Source organism: Leucoraja erinacea, chromosome 20 (genome assembly GCF_028641065.1).
Source record: "Leucoraja erinacea ecotype New England chromosome 20, Leri_hhj_1, whole genome shotgun sequence".
In the NCBI taxonomy this organism is placed as follows: Eukaryota; Metazoa; Chordata; class Chondrichthyes; order Rajiformes; family Rajidae; genus Leucoraja; species Leucoraja erinaceus.
The window spans coordinates 13,607,701-13,631,021 of record NC_073396.1 but is presented as its reverse complement, the minus strand read 5'-3'; the positions used below and the strand labels follow the sequence as shown (position 1 = coordinate 13,631,021).

Sequence of the window (23,321 nt, the reverse complement as noted above, 5' to 3'; positions counted from 1 at the left end):
TTTCAATGACTGGTGTACCATGACACCCAGGTCTCGCTGCATCTCCCCTTTTCCTAGTCGGCCACCATTTAGATAATAGTCTGCTTTCCTGTTTTTGCCACCAAAATGGATAACTTCACATTTATCTCATGAGGACATGTTCACCACCAGTTACATATACAATATTGATGGCCAGCACCTAGAATATCAGTACATTACATTCAGATGCACTCATAAGATGCCCACGCGCAAACCTCCAAGCTATGGATGAGGTTGAGTATGAATTCTAATCTGACCTTTGGCCTGTGTCCCAGAAGGAGACAAACTGACTAGGTGATATCAATGCCAGGGTCAAAATGGATGTAACCTTCTGGAAATATGTGGACACAAGGAACTGCAGATGCCGGTTTACAAAAACAAGACACAAGGCGCTGCAGTTACTCAGTAGGCCAGGCAGTGTCTCTGGAGGATATGGATAGGTGACAATTCGGGGTGGGAACCTTGTTCAGACTGATGGCATTAGAGGTGGGGGCAGGACAAAGCCAGGCAAGTGATAGGTAGATCCAATTCTTCTCCCACACACTTACCCCCCCCCCCCCCCCCCTCTCCTGTGGCCCACCTGGACTCGCACCTATCTGTCCCCTCCACTGCCTACATTCCTTTCTATAGCTTCACAATTGGCAACTCTTCAATCCTTTTGTCTCACACGTTCTGTTTTTTCATCGCTGGCTTTTATCCAACTATCTGCCGATAAAACCCCCTTTGCCAGTGTTCACCCATTACCTGCCGCACTTCAGCCGCCCCCTCCTCTCTTCCTGCTTTCTTTCCTTCCCCCTACAATCAGTCTGAAGAAGACTCCCGACCCAAAACATCACATATCCATGTTCTTAACGAATGCTGCCTGACCCGCTGAGTTACTCCAGCACTTTGAGTCTTTTTTTTTTTAAATCAGCAACTGCAATTCCTAATTTCAACAGTGGAGGGGGGTTGATTGACAAATGGATGAACAAATGGTAGAGATGAATGAAGCCAAAGGGCTGTGAGATAGAGAGAAGCATGTAGAGAATAGAGAATAGAATGCCATTTATTGTCATTCAAACAGACATGGTTAGAATGAAATTTCCAGAGATAGGGAATGGGGGGGGGGGGGGGGGGGGGGGGGGGAGGAGGAAGAAAAGGGGACGGGATAGTGAGAGAAATTGGAACATTTCCCTGGAACCACGGGAGATGTTATACCTGTCCAGTCTGAAGAAGGGTTTCGGCCCGAAACGTTGCCTATTTCCTTCGTTCCATAGATGCTGCTGCACCCGCTGAGTTTCTCCAGCATTTTTGTTTCTCCCTCACATTGATCCAGAGACCACAGCAGTTCCTCCAGGTGAGAAAGATGGTCACATGCACCTCTTGTAACCTCACCGTCAGCATTTGGTGCTCCCAACGTGCCTCCTTTATATTGCTGTTCTGCTTGGCTTAAAACCCAATAGGATGAACGTCAAATTCTCCAATTTTAGGTAACTAACCAACAACATTCTCCTCCCCCCCCCCCCCCCCACCCCTTTCCCCCTCTCTTCCGCATGTTTTACCTGCATGCATGGCCATTTCTCCCACTACCTCGCCTCCCTTTCCACTTCACCCCATCCCCTTCCATATGAAATATGTCAAGGATGGAATACCAACCAGAAAACTGAATTGCAACTTTTTCCTGAGGAAGTACCCAGAATAGGACACTGTTGTCAATCACACAATGCTCAGTGAGAGTGAGACCACATATACGATCTTATCAGGGTAGGACACCTGCCAAATTACATCACTATATGAGCAAGAAACTGCAGGGATATCTGCAATATCTGTGCCATGACAGCTGCTAATCACTGACAAGTCCTATTCTAACAACCTGACCACAAAATATTAATGGGAATATAAACACAACCACGAGAAAATGAGTGTCAAGGATCTCAAAGACTTCAAAGACTGTTCTCAGACACAGCTCTGACAATCTGACCAGTGTCCAAAGAATTAGAACTGACCTTAGTCCAATTTACCTATCACCTGGAAAGAGTGTTTTCACCACAAGGACTGGCTGGATGCAAATATCCATGAGGTCCAGAAGAACGCAAAGCACTCTCGGAAAATATATGGGATATGTTTCCCATGTGCCCCATAATATCCCATGAGTCATTGATAGGGGACGATCAGCCATGATCACAATGAATGGCGGTGCTGGCTCGAAGGGCCGAATGGCCTCCTCCTGCACCTATTTTCTATGTTTCTATATCACACCTGGTGGATGGAAATCCAGCTGGATGGATGGGAGATCCAGCTGCTCATCAATAACCACAAAATTCCTAAGCACTTCACTGGACCATCTACAGCAGAAGGGGACACCCCACTGTGAACCAAAAAACACAAGACTACTGACAAAGAAGCAATCATTGCCTGCCAGAAGCACTTTGAAGAACCTCTTAATTGCATCCTCCTTGTGGCTGCTGAGAGCTGTTCCTCTAATCACAGTAGGAATTCCATCTCTCAACTGGCACAATGAACAGGATCTTTACCAAACATTAAAAGCGATATAAACCACAATACACGGCCTTTATTGTCCTTATTAAAGCATTTGACTCTGTCAACCACAACAGGCTGTAAACTATACTCCTCACATTTGGCTGTCCTTAGAAATCTATCCTAAATCTACATCTGCTGTATGATGACATACAGGCAGTGCTTTTAACCAACAGGTCCAGCAGAGACCTAATCCAATACAAACTGGGGTCAGGTAAGGCTGTGTCAACCATGGCACCAAGCCCAAGGATTCCCCTCTCTCCTGCGCACTTTGAAGACATAGGCTACAAACAGTAAGAACTTTAAAGCAGTCGAGTTCAGGATTGAACCCAGATCGTTGGAGCTGTAAGGCTGCAGCTCTACCAGCTGGAGAGGATGCACACAGGGTGAACATGCAAAGAACCAAGGCAGCAGTGAAGGATTGCACTAGCCCACATGGGAAAGAAGATGGTTTTAGACATTGTTGCCAAGTCCCCCCCACCCCAAATTCTACCACCTATTTACACATAGTCAGCATTAATTAGCATTAAGAGGCACAGCTGGTGAAACCACGGCTTGGAATGCCCAAGAGCCGGGTTCAATCCTAACCTCGGCTGCTTACTATGTGGTGTGTGCATGTTCTCTTTGTGATCGCATGTGTTTCATATGAATGCTCCCTATGAACTTGTTCATAGGTTCCTAAGATATCGGAGCAGAATTAGACCATTCAGCCCATCGGGTTTACTCTACCATTCAATCATGGTTGATCTATCTTTCCCTCTCAAACCCATTCTTTAGCAATGTTACAACATTTTGAGATTTTAAAAACCTAGTCTGCAATTTATCCCATCAGATAAAGCATAAAAAGAAGTTTAATTTGACACCTAATTTGACACTTCAGTATTAAAAAAGTTATGGCCATTGCTTATCCATTGACTAAACACAAAAGTTGTGATCCAGGACAGTCAAATGGCCATAACTTTATTAAAAATTAAGAGAACTGAAAGAATGTTTCAGTTATTATAGATTGAAGCATTCTGAAACAAATATTAAACAACCTTACTTGGATTATCTGAAATTAAAGCATATAATTAGTTAGTTACCCAATTGCAGCTAATACCCAAATTCAATTACTAGATCTAAACATCTAACCATTTCTTAAGAAAAGATTAACATTTTTAAATAGCCTGTGTCCAAAGAACATTCACACAAGAATTCACAATAAAACATGATTTTAAAATCTCATTGGCACTAATTTATAGGCCAAATGGAAGGAATTTAGTGTTTAATTGCTGTAAATTAATGGCCATTTAAATCAGCTTGCAAGTGGGATTTTGTGGAACGCGCTGGTTTGGAACGTTGCGATTGCGGTAGATTTGAAGCCCATGGCGGCATAAAAAATACTGCCGGTTCAGATGGGCCCCAAGTCACCTTTTCGCAACTTAAAATTTTGAATAAAGGGATATTAAGAAGCACCTTTTAATGTAAAAATAAACAGCCTACCTTGCCTTGTCCCCTACGTGAGATCCATCCCGTTGTCGGCGTTCGCGGCTTTAGAGGATGATTTTTAATCTACTATAGCAATTAAATAATCCAATAGTTTAAAAATAACTGCAGCGAACGAATGTCGCAGCGATTTTTCGTCAGCAACTAAGCAGGCTGAACCACCTCGATTTCAATAGCCTAGAGAAAACGGCGTTTTAAACCTGCCCCCCTCTCAAAAGCGCCAAAGTCGCGCTCACGGGCAGTGACAGAACTGCAGCGCCGCTGAAGGTAAATTTCGCAACATACCTACATTCTTCTGCCTTCTCCCCATAACCCCCGACACCCATACTAATCAAGAATCCATCAATCACTGCCTTAAACATATGTATTGACTTGGCCTCCACAGCAGTCTGTGGCAACAAATTTGACCGATTCATCACCCTCTGACTAATGAAATTCCTCCTTATCTCCTTTCTAAAGGAACGGGCTTTTATACTGAGGCTATAGCCTCTGGTCCTAGACTCACTCACTAGTGGAAACATCCTCTTCACATCAACTCTATCCAGGCCTTTCACTATTTGTTAAGTTTCAATGAGGTACCCCCTCATCCTTCTAAACTCCAGCGAGTATAAGCCCAATGACATCAAACACTCATGGTATGCTAACCCAATAATTTTTGGGATCATTGTCGTAAACCTTGTCTGGACCCTCTCCAATGCCAGCACATTCTTCCTCAGATATGTGGCTCAAAACTACTCGCAATATTACAAATGCAGTCTGACCGTAAAGCCTCAGCGTTACATCCCTGTTAAGAAAACATGGGCCCTCTGTCCAAACATCAGCAGACTATGTCAAAATCTGATGTTCCAAAGACTCGTCATCTTGACAGAGAAAAATATTTCAGTCATACCTTTCAGCAAACATCCATGAATCCTCCACCGTCATCACGGCATTTGTTCTGCCCCATAAGACGAAAGGCCCACAGGCAGACAAAGGCCCACACACAGACAGAATTTAGGGGCCTGGAAGACCCCAATATTGAATTACAGGATCAAATAATTATGGTACAGTGAGTTTTCTTTTGGCCTATGATCTCCACACTAGTCAAAAAACGAATCAATCAAGTTGCTGCCATTCCCAGCTCACATTCCATAGTCTTGTACTGCGCAGCTCTTTGGTGCTCATCCAGATACCTCTCAAATGTGACACACATTTTAGACTTAATTACCATTCAGACAGCAAGATCCAAACATCCAATGGAAATATTTTCTTCAAATGCTTCCCTAATTTTTCTGCCAATTAATTGAATTTACATCCTCTGATCATCAGCCTCTTCACCAAGAGAAACATACCCTGCCTGTTCACTCTGTAGATGGACAGCCAGCAACTGAAGTATTATCGCTGTTTGAAAGTATCTGCACAATTTTGGTTTTCAAATCACTCTCCCCAAAATCATACCCAGCCTAAAGTTTAATTTTCCAGCCCTGGAAATCCATTAAATCTCCCCAGAATCCTTCTCTGCTTGAACACATCTTTCCTGTCAAGTGGTGAATAGTACTGTACACTGGTCTCTTGTGCCGGCCTAACTAGTGTTTTGTGCTGTTCTAACATGACTTCTTGCTCTTATGTTCCTGCCTCAGCCAAGTATTCCCATGCTTTTATTGGAACTGTCAAATGATGAAAACTATTAAGCTGAGTTAATAACAGAATAGAATATCAAAAGCTGAATGGTTCTGAGAAAAAATCTCAAATTCCGTATAAGGAAATTCATTGCTATAAATTGCTATAAATTTAATAATTTGCAATTTAAAATTCAGAAATCCCTCTGTCAGTAGGAGCAGAAGGGTAGGTCGGGCAAGACAAGGACTGAATCTGGTGGAGTGCTGAGGGCAAAAATTGAGGGAATGAGAAGGAAGGTTGGCAGAAGTAGAAACTGTGGAAGATAGGATGAGGAAAGTTAGGAGATTGGGACAGGGAAGATGGGGGTTGGAATTCAGAAAAGCAGAAGGGGGTTCGGAGTGAAGATATTCAAGAGGGATAGAAGGGGCAATTGGTAAAGAGGGGAGAAGTCAGGAGAGAGAGAGCAAGGATTGGGAGAGAGAATTGAAGGGGCAGTAGAGAGAGGGGGCAGGAAGGAGTGGGGTCATGCCCTTGCTACCTCACTGATCCAAAGCCAGCGGGAATCAGTGGATGTAACCTTGTAGTTTTGCAGGTTGGATCAAGTGAAGAATGCATTCACTATTATGGTAGCTAGAAGTTGTGTGTTTTCCAAGGTTCAACGTGGGAAGTGGAAGTGGGTCAGTAATCTGATCCAATCACAAGATGACAAGGCAACTGAAAGCAACCCACATTACATCAGTGTGGAACATTCAAAACTATGAAGATACTACTAATAGGGGTGATTGATGCATCATTTATTTAACAGTGATTTGTTGACAGTTCGTGGTCTTTCTCAATCCCTTTGATTCTACCCAGCCCCACCTGTTGTATAGTTTAAAATGCTCAGCTGATCAGGCAACATTTGAGGGTATATTTCTGATCCTTTCATCAAATTTGAAACTTCATTTTGATTCCTTCATATTACTATATAAGGTCAATGACTGAAAGACAAATTCTATTTCTTCTCCGTAGATATTGGTCTTGTTGAGTAATTCCATATTTTTTTATCTTCATTTCAGATAGAATGTGTTAAGCCCAATATGAAATTTGTATAACTAAATTCAAATGCATTTATTTCATTTGTCTATAAAATAAAAAAGTATTGTTTGGACCTGATGCTTTTTTCTTTATTTCTATAAGTTATTAATAGTTTACATCTTGATGCAAAAAAATCACTGTCTACTAGATAACGGTTCTTCCTTTAACATAAGAAGTGACATTAAATAAAACAACATATATTATAAAATTATGCAATTATCATTTATGATATCATATGGAAAACTCGAAACTGCATTTACATGATCTTGGTAAACCTAAGCTCGCAGACGTTAAATTCAGGTCATTATTGTTGAGATGTCAACAAATGTCATTCATTAAATCCAGGAAATTAAATTCAATTCAATCTTTATTACATGTCATTTGAACCTCAGTGAAGCTCAAACAAAACTCCGTTTCCACAGCCATACAAACAAAGACAATATCCTACAGACATACACACAATTCCATTTACAAAAACATCCATCACAGTGTGACAGAAGGCAAAGTCTTTTCTCTCCCCTGTTCTCCATTTCTCTCCCGATGTCCAAGCTCCAGGCGGGCGATGATAAGTCCCACGGCCATTTTAGGCAGTGCCGGGCGATTTACGGCCCCGCTCCCGGTCTAAAAGTCACAAAGTTGGAGCCCCCGGTGGGCGCTGTAATGTCCCACGACCATGAAGCCGCGCCGGGCGATGTACGGCCCCACTCCGGGTCGTGCCAACCCCACGACACGGGCTAGAGAAGTCACGTTGCGGGAGCTCCGGGAAGCGGTCTCTCCACCCGGACCCGCGAGCTCCCGATGTCCCAGTCCACCGGACCTGCAGCTGAGTTGCTGGAGCCTCCGAGCTACGTGGTCGGGCCACAGCAGCGAGTCACCACCGCTCCCCACGCACCGATGCCGGCCAGCGTGGTAAGTCTGCAGCTCCGCAGGCTCCGTGACTGGAGCCCCCTAGTCGTTCAGGCTGGAGGCCGCTCCACGGTGCTAGGCCCCAACGACAATGGAGACTCGACAAGGAAAAGGTCGGGTCTCACGTACAGGCAAGAGATTTTTAAAAGTTTCCCCCTTTCCCCCCCCCCCGCCCCCGAACATATACACAGTTAAAAACACTATTAAAAAACACAAACAACTACATTTAACTAGACAAAAATAAAAAAAAGACAGACAGGCTGTAGGGGCCGCTGCAACAGTGAGTCGCGCCGCCGCCGAAAATGTATAGAAACAAATAACTAAACCATTTTAATAAATCAAAAACGTGCCAGACCCAGTCTGATGACAAATAAGATGCACATTTTATATATTTTACCTTCTATAATCAACATATACTAACTCAGTTTGGATAAATTGAAACTTCATAAAATTTTACCCTAAACCTACAATCTGCTTCATGAGATCTAGTAACAACATCATGCAGCAAAACTCATAAATATTAAAAAAAAAAACATAAAAGCGAAGAAGCAGAGAAGGTATCAAGGTTCTGGAATTAAAACTGAACTTCAGGTACCAAGGGTTAGCATCAGAAAGGTAGCATATAAGCCTCTCATGATCTCAAATGTTTTGTCTGGCATGTAATTCCATTTCCACAATTCCCTTGGGGCAACTAGAGTTAACATAAACTGCCACGTTACTGTCATCCGTAACTTGTGCACAAAATGAAGACATGCTACGGGAGGCCAGTGTTTCTGCTACATACCTCGAGGCAAATCTGGTAATGGCAGACATTAAAAAAAGCACTTATATCTGCTATTTCATATATTCCTACAAATTTCCCTTCTGGTCCAGATAACGTTAAATAAAATAACTATTTTGTATGTGCCAAAATAGCCGATGCCAAGCTTAAACAGCAGCAACTTTTATACTTTCAGTACAAACGAAACAACTTAAATCTGCAAAAGATGCGCAAGCAACATAAACTTCACTGTTTATGAATGGCTATGCAACTCAGAAAGTTTGAAAATACCTTAAAACTATCTTTAATTTCCCTTCATTTGGAAAGGATAAGCAAAAAAACAAACTGCTGGAGGAACTCAGCCAGTCAGACACCATCTATGAAGTGAAATGGACAAATGGCATTTTGATTTGGGACCCTACTTCATGACTGGAAAAGAGAGGAATAGCTGGTAGAAAGAATTGAGGGAACAGAGTAGGGCAGGAGTAGGCAAGTGATCGGTGGATCTATGTAAGGAGGGGTTAATTGGCAGCCGAATCAGACAGGAGAGGTGAAGAGTGGAGATAGTAACCAAAGCTGCAGAAGGTGGAATCTGAAAAGGGAGTGAAATGTTGAACCAGACGGAAGAAGTCAAGTCAAGTCAAGTCAAGTCAAGAAATCTATTCATCACATTCACATACGAGATGTGCGGTTAAATGAAAAGTGGCAATGCTCGCGGACTTTGTGCAAAAAGACAAACAAACGAACAACCAAACAAGCTATAAACATAATCACATATTCTTTTACATATTAAATATTGTGGGCGGAAGGAAAAAACGTTCAGTAAAGTTAATCCCTGGGGGATGGGGGCCAGATGGGAATAGAGGAAGGGGGTAAGAAGGGAGACCCCAGAAGTGGTATGGGTGGGTGATGAGCAAAAGGAGTACGTGAAGAAGGGTCAAAGAACTGGTAGACAGGGGCCTGGGAGAAGGGAAATAAGGGTGTGCAAGACAGGACCTGGTTGGATCAGATGGAGAGAGAAGATGAAGAATTCAATGTTCATACCGTACACAAGGGAAATTCAAGCTGCTGTTCTTTCAGTTTGCATGTGGCCTCACGCTGGCAATGGAGGAGGCCGAGGACAGATAGATCTTAATGACAATGGAGAGGGGAATTGAAGTGGGTCACAACCGGGAGCTCCAGCTGGCCCTAGTTTAGCAGAGCAAAATAATAAGTTGTGACCACAGGAAATAGAGGTGAACCGTGATGACTGATAGCCAGCAATTCTGAAAAGAAACCGTGGCTACCAGACACTTATCTTCAAACTTTAGTTCTTCAATGTGCAACCATTCTTTCAATCTGCAGCACTTCACAATTGTCTGAAGTTTGTAAGCCATTCAAATCAAACTGCTCTCTGTAATTGCATCACTGTTATTGCAGGGGGTTGCGTTAAGTTTCTGAACGGCCATATGTAAAGTAAAATCTTGGGTGTCCAAAGAGTAACCTTTTGAGCACTTCTCACAAGAATTGGGAGCCGGGATAGGCAGTCTTACTCTTCATGCTTGCTGTGGTACTCATCAACTTTCCTGGCAGATTATCAACTTCAGCCCCGTTTTCCTGCACTATGACCAAAATCATTTGATTTCCCTAAAGTCAAGAAATCCATTCAACTTTGTTTTGCATGAGCCAATGACAACTCCTCCATAGCCTTTCCAGGTATAGAATTCCAAAGATCCACCAACATCTGAGTGAAGAGATTTCTCCTCATTTCAATCCTATACATTATGATCCCAGATTGTGACTCTTCGGTCAGGAGGAACCCCCAACATGTCAAGATTGATGAGTGTTTTGTAAGTTTCAAAGGAGTCGCCACTCATTCTATTAAAGTCTACAGAATACAATCCTAGTCTTCTCAATATCTGCTCTCGTGATAAATCCACCATCTCCAGAACCAATTTAGTGAATCTTTGCTGAACTCTTTCTCTGGCCAGGACATCCTTTTTCTTTTGTTATGGTGATCAAAGTTAAACTCAATACTTGAGGTGTGATCTCACCAAGACTACATATAATTGATCTTTAACTCCTACATTCAAATCTTCCTGTAATAAAAGTCCACGTAGCATTTGCTTTCCCAATTGCTTGCATCACCCGCATGCTACTTTCAGTGGCTTATGTATGAACACCTTTCCCTTTTAATATCAGCACTTCCAAATCTCTCAGCTTTTGGGAAATACCCTGCACCGTGGATGTCCTCACATTTTACCATAATTTCCCTCTAATAATATAATGCCCTTAACACATATCTATTACTTCTTTCCCTTCCACTATTTCTTACCAAGACCACAGATTTTCTTGAATTCCCACAGATTTACAATCTGTTAAATCCATGATGTGAAGTACTAATTTGCTGAAGATTTGACAGCAACAGAAAGCCTCTAACACCCTTTTGTGCAAAATCCATTGCTTGTATAAAACCAATAATCTTGGTTCCTATTTCTTTTTTCAACAGCTGCTAATGCTGTTGCTGACTGATCAGGAACTAAAAGGGTTGTATGTAACTTCCAGTGCTCACAGTTCTGGGTCTTAATATTGAGGGAAGTGACAATCTTATCTTCATGTTACTCTGGTTACTAAAACATCTCTGCATAATAGTGCATCTTTGTATTCTGAGCTTCTGCAGTGAAAGGTAATGCAAGAGTTAACCAACCAATCTGGAAACATTTAATGGGAAGGTCCATTAGCTAAGCCAGCACCAAGCAGGGTTTCTTTTAGTAATTGTTTCCTTAAGGCACAACTTTTAGCACTAATAGGTTTTATTAAAACTTCCAATTGGGTCAGTAAACCCCTCATTATGCTGTTTTTACAGCATGAAATTAAAGGAGAAGAAAAGGTGAAAGGTCTAAACTAAAATCTGACACAGAACTATTCTCCATAGGTGATGTTATGATCAGAAACACAAGGGTTCAACTGGCCAGGCCACGTAAACATCCGACTTTACCAGTGCAAACACAGAGAAAAAGTGACAGCATGAAATATTAACCTGCACTTCCTACTGACGTGCTGATACACTTTAAAAAAGAACTTGTGAAATGCTCTTTAAAATGAACATTTTGGAACTAATTTCAATTTACCCATTAAACTGGTTTCAACAAAAGCACTTTCTTCACAACTTGTAGGGCTACACTTCAAATATCAACCCGCAAGACCACTTTGGTGTAAGCAAGAAGCAGAGAGTTGGCACAATTCCAGTGAATGTTGAAACTCCAAACAAGGCATGTAGTGGTAGGACACAGGGTCATGCCTATAATTCCTCAACAGAGTTAAATCATTAATCTCGGTCTGCCACTGTAAGATAGTTATACTCGACAAAGGCCTATGCAGAATCTCCTCTGCTCTCCCATACACTCCTGTTTGATGTAGGTAAAAGTCTGAAATCAATGTTTTTAAAAAATATATACAATAGTGGCGACACAAAAATGTTATCCAATGAAAGTACTTCAAGGAAATCTATATTCAATGCACAAAACATGTTTCCTGTCATTTATTTCAACAAAGAAATGCACACTTGCTTCTGGGCACTCAAGTTATTTTAATCACTTACCAGCAATATAGTATCATTCATTCGTTGCAGCCTTAAAGGAAATGATGCAAACCCCTTGCTGTGGGGTCTCTTATCATATAAAGTTTCTTCTGCGGTGCATTAACGACAGATAATATAACTTTTGAAGTAGCAGGTCAGAGGCGAGTGGTATATTGACACAGGGAAGAGGCATATTTTCCCATAACTTTCTCTTCAGCTGCCTTGTGAAAATGACATTGTTGTATTGAACACAGAAGCACAAGAACACGATTAGGCCATGATACCTTTCAATCCTATCAATAATCAATGAAATCTCGGCCAATCTGTACATTTTACCCAATCTTAGTCCGGTTTCCTCTATACCTTCACCATACAAAATATTATCTATCTTTCAATCTCAGTCATGAAATGTACAATTCTGCAGCCTTCTGGGGAACAAGGGTTCAAATTTCCACTACCCTTTGTGTGCAAAAAGTGCTTCCTGCTCTACATCTCATTTTAGGATTATGTTCCCTTGTTCCGGAACCTCCACGAGAGGAAACAATTTCTCTGTATCTACTTGTGAGTCACATGCTGAATTCTTAACTCAAAATCCAATTATAAAGCTTATTAATAGCATTAGAATAAGCTACTGTAGTTAGTTGGCAACCTCTAATGGTAGTCCCCAGTCAAGCAGTAGTCTGATATCCCATTAACCATACAAGCATGTATGGTATGACAAACCCATGCAGTCACTTTTATTTTTATTTCGACTATCTTGCACTCTGACCAGACGATAAACTGCATTTCGTTGTACCTCTACTCGTATTTGTGCAATGACAATAAAGTTGAATCAAATCAAATCAAATCAATTTGATTTAAACAACGCATCTGAGATACGAACATATGAATTAGGAGCCGAAATAAACCATTCAAGCCGCTTGAGCTGCTACGTCATTCAATAAGATCAGACCAACACGACTATGACCCGACCTCCACATTCCCACCCACTCACAATATACTATCACCCTCTTGTTCTCTATTCCCCCACAATCTACACATCCACCCTGCAAAGACTCCTCGGGATCAGATACTTTTCAATGAAGATGCCTTTCATTTTTCAAAACCCCAGCAGATACATGCCTAATAGCCCTGTCCCACGGTACGAGTTCATTCCAAGAGCTCTCCCGAGTTAAAAAAAAATCAAACTCGTGGTAAGCACGGAGAATGAACGTAACGGATACATAGGAGCTCGGGGATGTCTCTTAATGCTAACGGCAGGTACTCGGGAAGACTAGCTAACGGCAGGTAAGCACGGGGAGACTCGTAAAGATTTTTCAACATGATGAAAAATGTCCACGAGAGCCCCGAGTACCGACGAGTGGCCATTACCGTAAATCTCCGAGTTCGAATCAGGGCAAACTCGGGAGAACTCTTGGAATGAACTCGTACCGTGGGACAGGGGTTTAACTCATCCAACTCGTCTGAAGACAGCTTGGCCATTCCTGCTTTGGGCCAAGGAAAAATTATCTGAGTGGATTCAAATGCATTTACATTCTTGCTTAAATAAGTAAAGTACTGGACGCAGCATTCCAGATGTGATCTCAGATATGTCCCACATATGCTCAACGCCCTAAATCTCAAACGCTGCATGAACAACCGCAGAGAGTAACTTAACATAGAACATAGAAAAATAGGTGCAGGAGTAGGCGATGGGGCCCTTTGAGCCAGTACCGCCATTCAATATGATCAGGGCTGAACATCTAAAATCAGTACCCCATTCCTGCTTTTTCACCATATCCCTTGCTTCCTTTAGCCATAAGAGCTAAACCTAACTCACTCTTGAAAGCATCCAATGAATTGGTCTCCACTGCCTTCTGTCGCAGAGAATTCCACAGATTCACCACTTCCATATATAAGCACCATCATAATGTGGGTCACTTTTAGTGTTTTGATCAAATTCAAAAGTTAGATAGACCATGGTTACCAAAGAGTTTCCAATTAGAAAGGATGGAGGTGAATCCAATAGTTTTATTAACACTTCACCACAGAGCCAAATGAATGTTTCATTTTGTTCAGATATATTGACACTTTTCCACAGAATGACAATCTTAAATTTAAATCAAAGTACCTATTTTGTGTGTTTGCTTAGGCAGTATAAACATACAAGCATGCATGTTTAACCAATTCTTTCTTCACTTGTCTCGACTTCACTTAAACTACCTCGATGGCTGTGTGAGTGAATCTATCACGTTAGTAAAGTTAACACAAGTATAGGAGAGAATGCTGGCTCAAGCTCAAAAATAAGTGAATCAGCCCAAAGAGAGAGGAAAGAAGATTTCCTTATCTGCTCTTGTGCACATTCCCAGATCTGAGTGCACACTGCAGGGTGGCCAATAATACCCTGCCCTGCTGTGCCACTTGGCCATGGAGATGAAAGTATAATAGGTATTATTTTATTGAAGAACATTTAAAAAACATATTGTCTAAGGCATTACTACACCAATGTCAATATGATTACAGTACAATTGTCATTTCAGCTGAGGAGGTACTAACTTCATATGAGAATGAGAATGTTTAATAGTTTTATGAACAGAACAGAAAAATCAACATGGTGCACAAAAAAGTTGGAGAAACTCATCGGGTGCAGCAGCATCTATGGAGCTAAGGAAATAGGCAACATTTCCAGCCGAAACCCTTCTTCAGACGTTTCACATTATGAAGACATTCTTCAGGGTTTCGGCCCGAAATGTTTCCCTATTTCCTTAGCTCCATAGATGCTGCTGCACCCGCTGAGTTTCTCCAGATTTTTTGTGTACCTTCGATTTTCCAGCATCTGCAGTTCCTTCTTAAACAGAAAAATCAACATTTTGTTTTTGATGTCTTGATACGAGTTTCATGTCAGAGGCACAGTTCAATTACAGTGAAATGAGAGAAGTGGCAAAGAGGGTGTTGCGAGGGAAATCACACAAAATACTGCTGCATTGGGTTTGAACACGCAGGATTGGTTTCTGGCACGAAAAGAAGTGCAGCTTGGTTCACAACTAAATCACAAATTCATGGCTGTGAAAGAATGTAATTCTTTCATCACTATTGGCCCTAGTTAAAATAAAGTGAAGTCTCCAATTACTCTGTAATAATTAAAATTGGATGAGAAATAACATTGATGTTTTCTTTATTCCATGCCACGTAACAGTAACATTAATATATCATTTCCTGTGGCCTGCACACATTAGACTCGAGTCTGAGATTTATTCCTCCCAGTAAGAATCCCTACTAAAATTAATTAGGTACATAAATCGTCTGGTCCAAAATTACTTGACAATTAGCCCAGCAGCGTTTTTTAACTATAGGATCTGCCTCGGAACAACCTGATTGATTGTGGTGCTGATGGTAAAATTTGTCGGAGCCAGCAGAACTAATAATTAGACAGTTACTGATTTCAGAGGTGACGGTAGGAGTGGTGATCTAACAGTAAACAGAACCAGATAAAAAGCTAAGCACAAAAACACCCCCTTTGACACACAGTCAACAGATTCCTCAACAGCGTTTAAACCCATTAAATGTAGTTAACAAATGTGGAATGTAGGTAGTTAATTTTATGATTTTAAAACTACGATGTTTATTTTTTTGAAACATAATAATTTCTTACTTCATTTTAATTAATATTACTGGCTGTGTGAACGGACAGCTTTGTTAACATTTTGATTACCACATATGTTGATGTATGGAACAAGATGCCAGAGGCAGGCGCAATTACAACATTGAAAAAAACATTTGGACAGGTACATGGATTGGAAAGGTTTAGACGGCGATGACCAAACACCAAAAATGAGATAAATATGATAGCCATCTTGGTCAGCATGGACAATTTCGGCTGAAGGGATGTTTCGTCCTATTTAGCTCCATTGCAATACCACATTCCAGTCTACCCACAGTAACCTTTCACCCCCTTGCTCAAATATCTGCCAACCTCTGCCTTAAAAATATTCAGATCCTCAGAATCCAAAAGCCTCCCAGCCCTGAGAGTGAAAATGTCACCTCGTCCCTGTGTTATCCCCTATTTTGAACATCTCAACTACTAATTCCTCCAATTAGAAGAAACAATCTCCTATCTCGACTGATTTTCCTTCCACAGATGATGGGTAATCTACTAAATTATCCCAGACTTTGTTTTATTTCTCAAATAATTGTAATTCTGTGGAAGTTTAGAATATCAAAAGGTAGCGATTTCATACCAGCTCATTGCAGAGAAATCTACAACTCAAACCGTTATATTGCTATCTCGCAATTTCTTCTACTTCAAAATGTATGACTTTTCCTCTTAAAAGTTGCAGACGTCTTCCTCACCTTCTCTTTATGGGAAAGCATTCTCAACCTCAACAAGTGACCAAAAACATTTATCGCCAAACTCTCCTATTCCTATTTTAACAATATTCATAATTGATCATTCCTTCATCTCTCTCTTCCCTAACAAATGAAATGGTTTGCACCTATTCAGTTTATCAAATCCGATCAAAACTTTAAAAATCTCTTTTAAATGTTCTTTTGATCTTCCCTGCGGTATCAAATCCCATCAGAAAGGGTAGAGTTGCTGCCTTACAGCATTTATGTAGCCAGAAACCCGGGTTCAATCCTGGCTACGGGTGCTTGTCTGTACAGAGTTTGTTTTTTCTCCCCGTGATCTGCGTGGGGTTTCTCTGAGAACTTCGCTTTCCTCCCACACTGCTTACATACAGGTTTGCAGGTTAATTTGCTTGGCATAAATGTAAACATTGGCCCTAGTGTAGGATAGTGTTAATATGCAGGGATCGTGGTCGGTGCGACCTCGGTGGGCCGAAGGGCTGTTTTCGCGCTGTATCTCTAAACCTAAAACTAAATCAGAGGTTTGAAAATCTATTTTCAATTTTCTTTTGATATTCCCTGCATGTATATTAAAAATACGAGTATCTCAAATTCTTCCTTCAGTTAACAGATTTCGATACATTTACTGTAAAATATAAATTTTATGTTTTCTGCAGTTTTAATATCCCAATGAAGTGGGAACAGATGCAACCAAACATGTTTTGTCACATTCATTTATGAACAATCCACACCTTCCAACGCAAGGGCTGGCCAGTTTGACTTTATTACAAATAATTTACATCATATAACTATTAAAACTCTGATCTTGTATGTGTGTGTGTGTGTTTGTGTGTATAATCCCATCTTTTCGAAAAAACGACGCGCTAACGGTAAAATTTTTACATATTCCGGTAGAGATTTCCCCCCTGGAGTCCAAAATCGCCTTATCTCATGATTTATTTCTCCAGTTATTAATGAAAATGTTCAAAAATCTGAAAAGACTTTGAAAAAAAACCTGCTGTCTTCTTGTTCGTGCTGAAAGTGACGTCACCCCTCGATCACGCCCCCCCCCCCTCCCCCCACCACCTCACTCCGTACATGGGCCTTGTCTGGAGCTGGAGGCGGCCTCCCATGGGGGCTACAGGTATGGGACGGGTACATTGGGAGGAGCCTGCAGCCAGCAGCCGGGAACGACGGAGTATTACGTTCGGGAACCAACCCTCCCCTGTGAGACTCGCCCCCCCCCCCACTCAAACTCTACCCCCTTTCCTCTCTGCCACCCCCCCTCACTCCATCTCTGCCCCCCACGCTGCCCGTGGGGGCTAAAGGTAGGGGACGGCTGTGTTGGGCGAGCAGACCCAACGCAGGAATCTGCACTTGATCTAATAAAATATAATTATTTAAATAAGAAAAAAGTCCAGTTTCAAAATCGTCAATCCTACACCACCAGGCACACCATTTACTGCCCTGTTTATTTGGCAATTCAACACCCACCAAAATTAATGTCTAGCCCAAAGACTGTATGCATTGACCATTTAAACAATGAGCCACAGGTCTGCCTCAACTGAGTGAGATAATAAATTATGGTAAAATCGGAGGTGAACAATAAGTCATTTTCCTATAACATTATTTCACTTTGCTACCTAGAGAGCTAAAGAATGTTTACTTTTCATCCTAGAATTTGAAATACAAATAGAATTGAGTGACTGTTTCTGAATAACACACAGAGCAGATTAAGGCCAACATTTTGAGCCGAAGTGATTATTACCTTTAAAAATTATTTGCAGCTAAAATTTTCAAAAGCAGAGTTAACTCATTTAAAATTCATTTCACCTCACAATCTTTCATCATACATAATCCTGGGACTAGTTGGAGCCACACAGAAGGATTCACAAAGTTATGTCAATGGGCAAATCAGAAAAGTTTTCTAATTTTTGGTGAATGTCTGTAGATCAGTACATCTATGTTGAAGAACAATTTTATTGGGACTTTGATAATGCAAATAAAGATACAAAATGCAGAATTATTTAACCAGGAAAGAAAGCCGGAAGAGAATGGGGAAAAATGGTGGAAGTCACAAAGCAGTAATTTGGAAGCAGACGACCATAGCAAAACCTTGAAAGGATTCAAAAATAATTTCATATAGTATTTTCTGGTAAAAATGAAATAATGAGACACAATGATATGAAACCCCTCTTCATAACCAGGTATCAAAATAAATCCAGACATGTATAGGAAGAATCAGTTTTGAGCAAGATTATGAAATTGTACTTAATCATTTTACTTTTCTTGGCTTTCTTTGCTATATTTTATTTTTTCTTTGCTCCACTTGCTTTTAATTTCATTACGAGGTAATCTTAGTCACAAATAAATATTTTGATGAAATTAATTTCCACTTTTTTTCTGCTGGATAGATGCACTTAAAAGGAATGTATTCTGGAAGTGCAAACCTAAAAATAGCAGGTCAGAGACCTCTGTTTAGTGGAAATTCTTGACCCTTGATAGCAGAGCACTCGGTTCAAGTTGTGTGTTGGTACAGCTGCTCCTCACTTGCAGATAAGTCAGATTACCTTTTTCGTTTCGATTGATTTGATTATATAATTATACCCTGATGCACAACCATTATTTTCGCTTTTCTTAAATATATTTCAACTGTTTCGTCAAGGCAGAGGCCTCAAAACATACAAAGAAATTCAAAGTACAGTTATTACAATTTGCTATAACAATTTTGGGGTTGACTTACAAAATTAAATCCTATCCCCTTGGGGTTGAGAAGATTTTTTAGGGGAGGAATGAACACCATGCCTGGATATCTCTAATTAAAAAAACTGTTAACGTTTGCTACAGCACTCAGTCTCTTTCATTTCTACATTCGCTGTCACTGTTTCTATTGAACAAGATTATGCAGAAAACTTTGTTTTGCATCTCATTACTGAATTTGAAATTTTACCTTGATATTGAATATCTCACCACACTGAACTTTTAAAGATCAATATTGACAACACATAAGTTCTCAAAATTTATCACAACTGGGCGCATGACATTCTCTTCCCATATAATTGGCATTAAATAATTCATCTGTGTATGTACTTATATATAGGATTTGTGTACGAGTTGAAGCTTCGTTCGGTGACATGATTTATATTTTGTATTCCTATATATAGTGGTTTGCTGGCAGAGCACTTGCACGTCGTTAATGATAAAACATTACTAGCTCTTGAAAAGGCTCTCAATATACAGTGCCCTCCATAATGTTTGGGGGCAAAGACCCATCATTTATTATTGCCTCTGTACTCCACAATTTAAGATTTGTAATAGAACAAAATCACATGTGGCTTTATTCTACATTATTAAATTGCTAGATTTTAATAAAGGTCATTTTTACACATTTTGGTTTCACCATGTAGAAATTACAGCAGTGTTTATACATAGTCCCCCCCCCCCCCCCCCCCCCCCCCCATTCAGGGCACCATAATGTTTGGGACACAGCGATGTCATGTAAATGAAAGTAGTCATGTTTAGTATTTTGCTGCATATCCTTTACATGCAATGACTACTTGAAGTCTGCGATTCATGGACATCACCAGTTGCTGGGTGTCTTCTCTGGTGATGCTCTGCCAGGCCTGTATGTTTAGAATCATTGTCTTGCTGTAGAATGAACCGCTGGCCAATGAGTTTTGAGGCATTTGTTTGAACTTGAGCAGATAGGATGTGTCTATACACTTCAGAATTCATTATGCTACTACCATCAGCAGTTGTACCATCAATAAAGATAAGTGAGCCAGTACCTTCAGCAGCCATATATGCCCAGGCCATAACACCCCCACCACCGTGTTTCACAAATGAGGTGGTATGCTTTGGGTCTTGGGCAGTTCCTCTCTCCTCCATACTTTGCTCTTGCTATCACTCTGATATGTTAATCTTCGTCTCATCTGCCCACAACACCTTTTTCCAGAACTGTGGTTGCTCTTTTAAGTACTTAAGTATTTCTTGTCAAACTGTAACCTGACCGTCCTAATTTTATGGCTAACCAGTGGTTTACATCTTGCAGTGTAGCTTCTGTATTTCTGTTCATGAAGTCTTCTGCGGGCAGTGATCATTGACAAATCCATACCTGACTCCTGGACATCAGGCCGCCCATAGCTGCAACTGCGGAGGGCTTGGGGAGGCCCTGACCACGGGGAACAGTGGAGGAAGAGACTGACTTTGGTGCCTTCCCACACAGTGGGAAACTTTGATTCTGCTGTGTGGGTATGTTTTATGTCAAATTCTATAGTGTGTTGTGTTCTTTACTTTTATTGTATGGCTGTATGGGAATTTCATTTCACTGTGCCATCTGGCACATGTGACAATTAAATCTATCTTGAATCTTGAATCTTGAATCTTGAAGAGTGTTTCTGATCTGTCGGACAGGTGTTTTCTTTATTATAGAGAGAATTCTTCTGTCTTCAGCTGTGGACGTCTTCCTTGGCCTGCCAGTCCCTTTGCGATTTGTAAGCTCACCAGTGCTCTCTTTCTTCTTAACAATGTTCAAAACAGTTGATTTTGGTAAGCCTAAGGTTTGGCTGATGTCTCTCACAGTTGTATTCTTGTTTCTCAGTCTCATAATGGCTTCTTTGACTTTCATTGGCACATCTTTGTTCCTCATGTTGATAAACAGCAATAAAAGTTTCCAAAGGTGATGGAAAGACTGGAGGAAAGACTAGGTGCTGAGAGCTCTCTTGTACCTGCATTAAGGAGGCAATTAAACACACCAGAACAATTACAAACGCCTGTGAAGCCATGTGTCCCAAACATTATGGTGCCCTGAAATGGGGGGGGCAATGTATAAACACAGCTGTAATTTCTACATGATGAAACCAAAATGTATAAAAATGGCCTTTAATATAATCTGACAATGTGCACTTTAACAACATGTGATTGTTTCTATTACAAATCTCAAATTGTGGAGTACAGAGGCAAATAAATAGATGATCGTCTTTGTCTCAAACATTATGGGGGGCACTGTATATTCCCACTCTCTGCCAGGAACCTGCCTTCAATTGTTCATAATCTAACCACATTTAGATATTTTATGATAGGAAATGTTCGATCACTATGTTACTAAGGTTTGCTGCCAATAGAAGATCCCGAGGCCTTCCGAGTTACAAATTATTTCAATACTTTTACAGCTGAATTCAAAACGTATTTAAATTTAGATTTGGCAGAAGTAAAGATAATTGGCATTGTCAATTATTAAGCTGAAGTGAAATGCAGACTTCCCAGCAGTATAATTTGGTAATGCAGAGACACATGTAGACATATTGATACATTCTCCAATAGATCATCCCTTTAACCACTGAAGCAAAATTATTGTACCCCATCTTGTCCTGCAAGTCCATGCTGACAATTTTTTCTAGCCCACTGAAAAGTGTTACCAGAACCCTCCATTGAGGATTGATCCAATTTATTTTTAATGATACAATCTGCCTCCACCACTCCAGCTTTCCACACCGCTACCCAGCGTAAAATGCCCCCTAAAACCTAATAAACCTCTGTCCCTTATTCTGAAGTCAGTCTGAGCAAATATTGTACCCTCAGAGCACTATACAACTAAATGAAAAGGTTACAAACGCTGGCAATCACCATATCCATTTACTACCCAGAAAAGCCTAAAAGCTAATGATTTAGAGCTGAATACCATCAGAGACTATTTAAATCGGGGCAAACTGAACAAAGTTCTACTAGCAATGGTTTACACCTGTTTTGAGCAAATCCCTGCATCCCCCACCAGCTCTGTCCCACTTGGTGGTAGAAGTCAGATCTGCTTTCCCAAGGGTAACGTCATGGAAAGCAGCAGTCCCGGATGGAGTCCCTAGTTGAGTTCTGAAATTGTGCACAAATCAACTCGCCATAGTCTTTGCCGACATCTTCAACCTCTTATTTCAGCAGTGCCCTGTTCACATATGCTTGAAGGGAAACTCCATCATTCCGGTCCACAAGGAAAAAAGTGACCCATCTCATGACTCTAGCTCTAACATCGCCCATCAAACTGCTTTGAAAACTGCGAATTCACATTTGCGTCAATCTTCGGGACAATCTAGTCCCCTTGCAATTTGCGTACAGGAAAAATCAGCAATCAGAGCATCTATGTCAGGAGGCAATTCATGGATTACATGTCCTCTTTCGACACCATAAGACTACAGAAGCTCTTCCCTCAACTTCTGGATGTTGGCTTTGGGGGCTTTGATTTCATCTGGCTTCTGGATTTCTTGACCAGCACACCACAGTCAGGTAGCATTTATTTACTCTGCCCCCTGTTCCTCGATCGACACTGGTGCCCCTCAGGAGTGTGTGCTCACTCCTTTGCTCTACTCCCTGTACACCCATGACTATGTTGCCAAGTACAATATCAACTTGATCTTTAGGTTTGTCGATCATACCACTGTTGTCAGTCGGATCTGCAATGAAACAAATACCTGTCCTCATCAAGGCGGCTGCTGTAGTTGAGTCAAGTTGAGTGAGTTGAGTTAAGTTTATTGGCACGTGTACTGAAGTAGAGTGAAAAACTTCAGTTGCATACTAACCAGTCAGCGGAAAGACATGATTACAATCAAGCCATCCACAGTATACAGATACATGTAGAGAGATCAACAACTGTAAGTTCCGCAACATCCATATTACCACCCACCTCAAGTTCAAGTGAGTTTATTGTCATGTGTCCCTGATAGGACAATGACATTCTTGCTTTGCTTCAGCACACAGAACATAGTAGGCATTTACTACAAAACAGATCAGTGTGTCCATATACTATAATATAAATATATACACACATGAATAAATAAAATGGATAAAACCTTACCTGGTCTCTTAACACAAATGTGGTGTTCAAGAAAGCACATGATCATATTTACTGTCTTCGGCATCTAAGAAGATTCTGCATGTTTAGTTTAGAGATACAGCGCAGAAACTGGCACTTCGGCCCACCGGGTCCACACCAACCAGAGATCCCCGCACATTAACACTATCCTACACCAAGTAGGGACAATTTTTACGTTTACCAAGCCAATTAACCTACAAACCTGTACTTTTGGATTG

General features: G+C 40.9%; 1 protein-coding gene across 3 annotated transcripts in view; it reads right to left on the bottom strand.

Moving 5' to 3' along the window:
• The window catches only part of lmf1 (lipase maturation factor 1), a 460,297-nt gene that overhangs the window by 395,791 nt on the left and 41,185 nt on the right, over positions 1-23,321 (bottom strand). The window contains exon 1 of one of the 3 annotated variants that reach the window (XM_055651326.1): positions 11,943-11,966. The exons of the other annotated variants lie outside the window; for them this stretch is intronic. The gene's annotated coding sequence lies outside the window, so the exon portion shown is untranslated. Of the gene's footprint in view, positions 1-11,942; positions 11,967-23,321 lie in introns of those variants that run through there. 3 annotated transcript variants of the gene reach the window in all.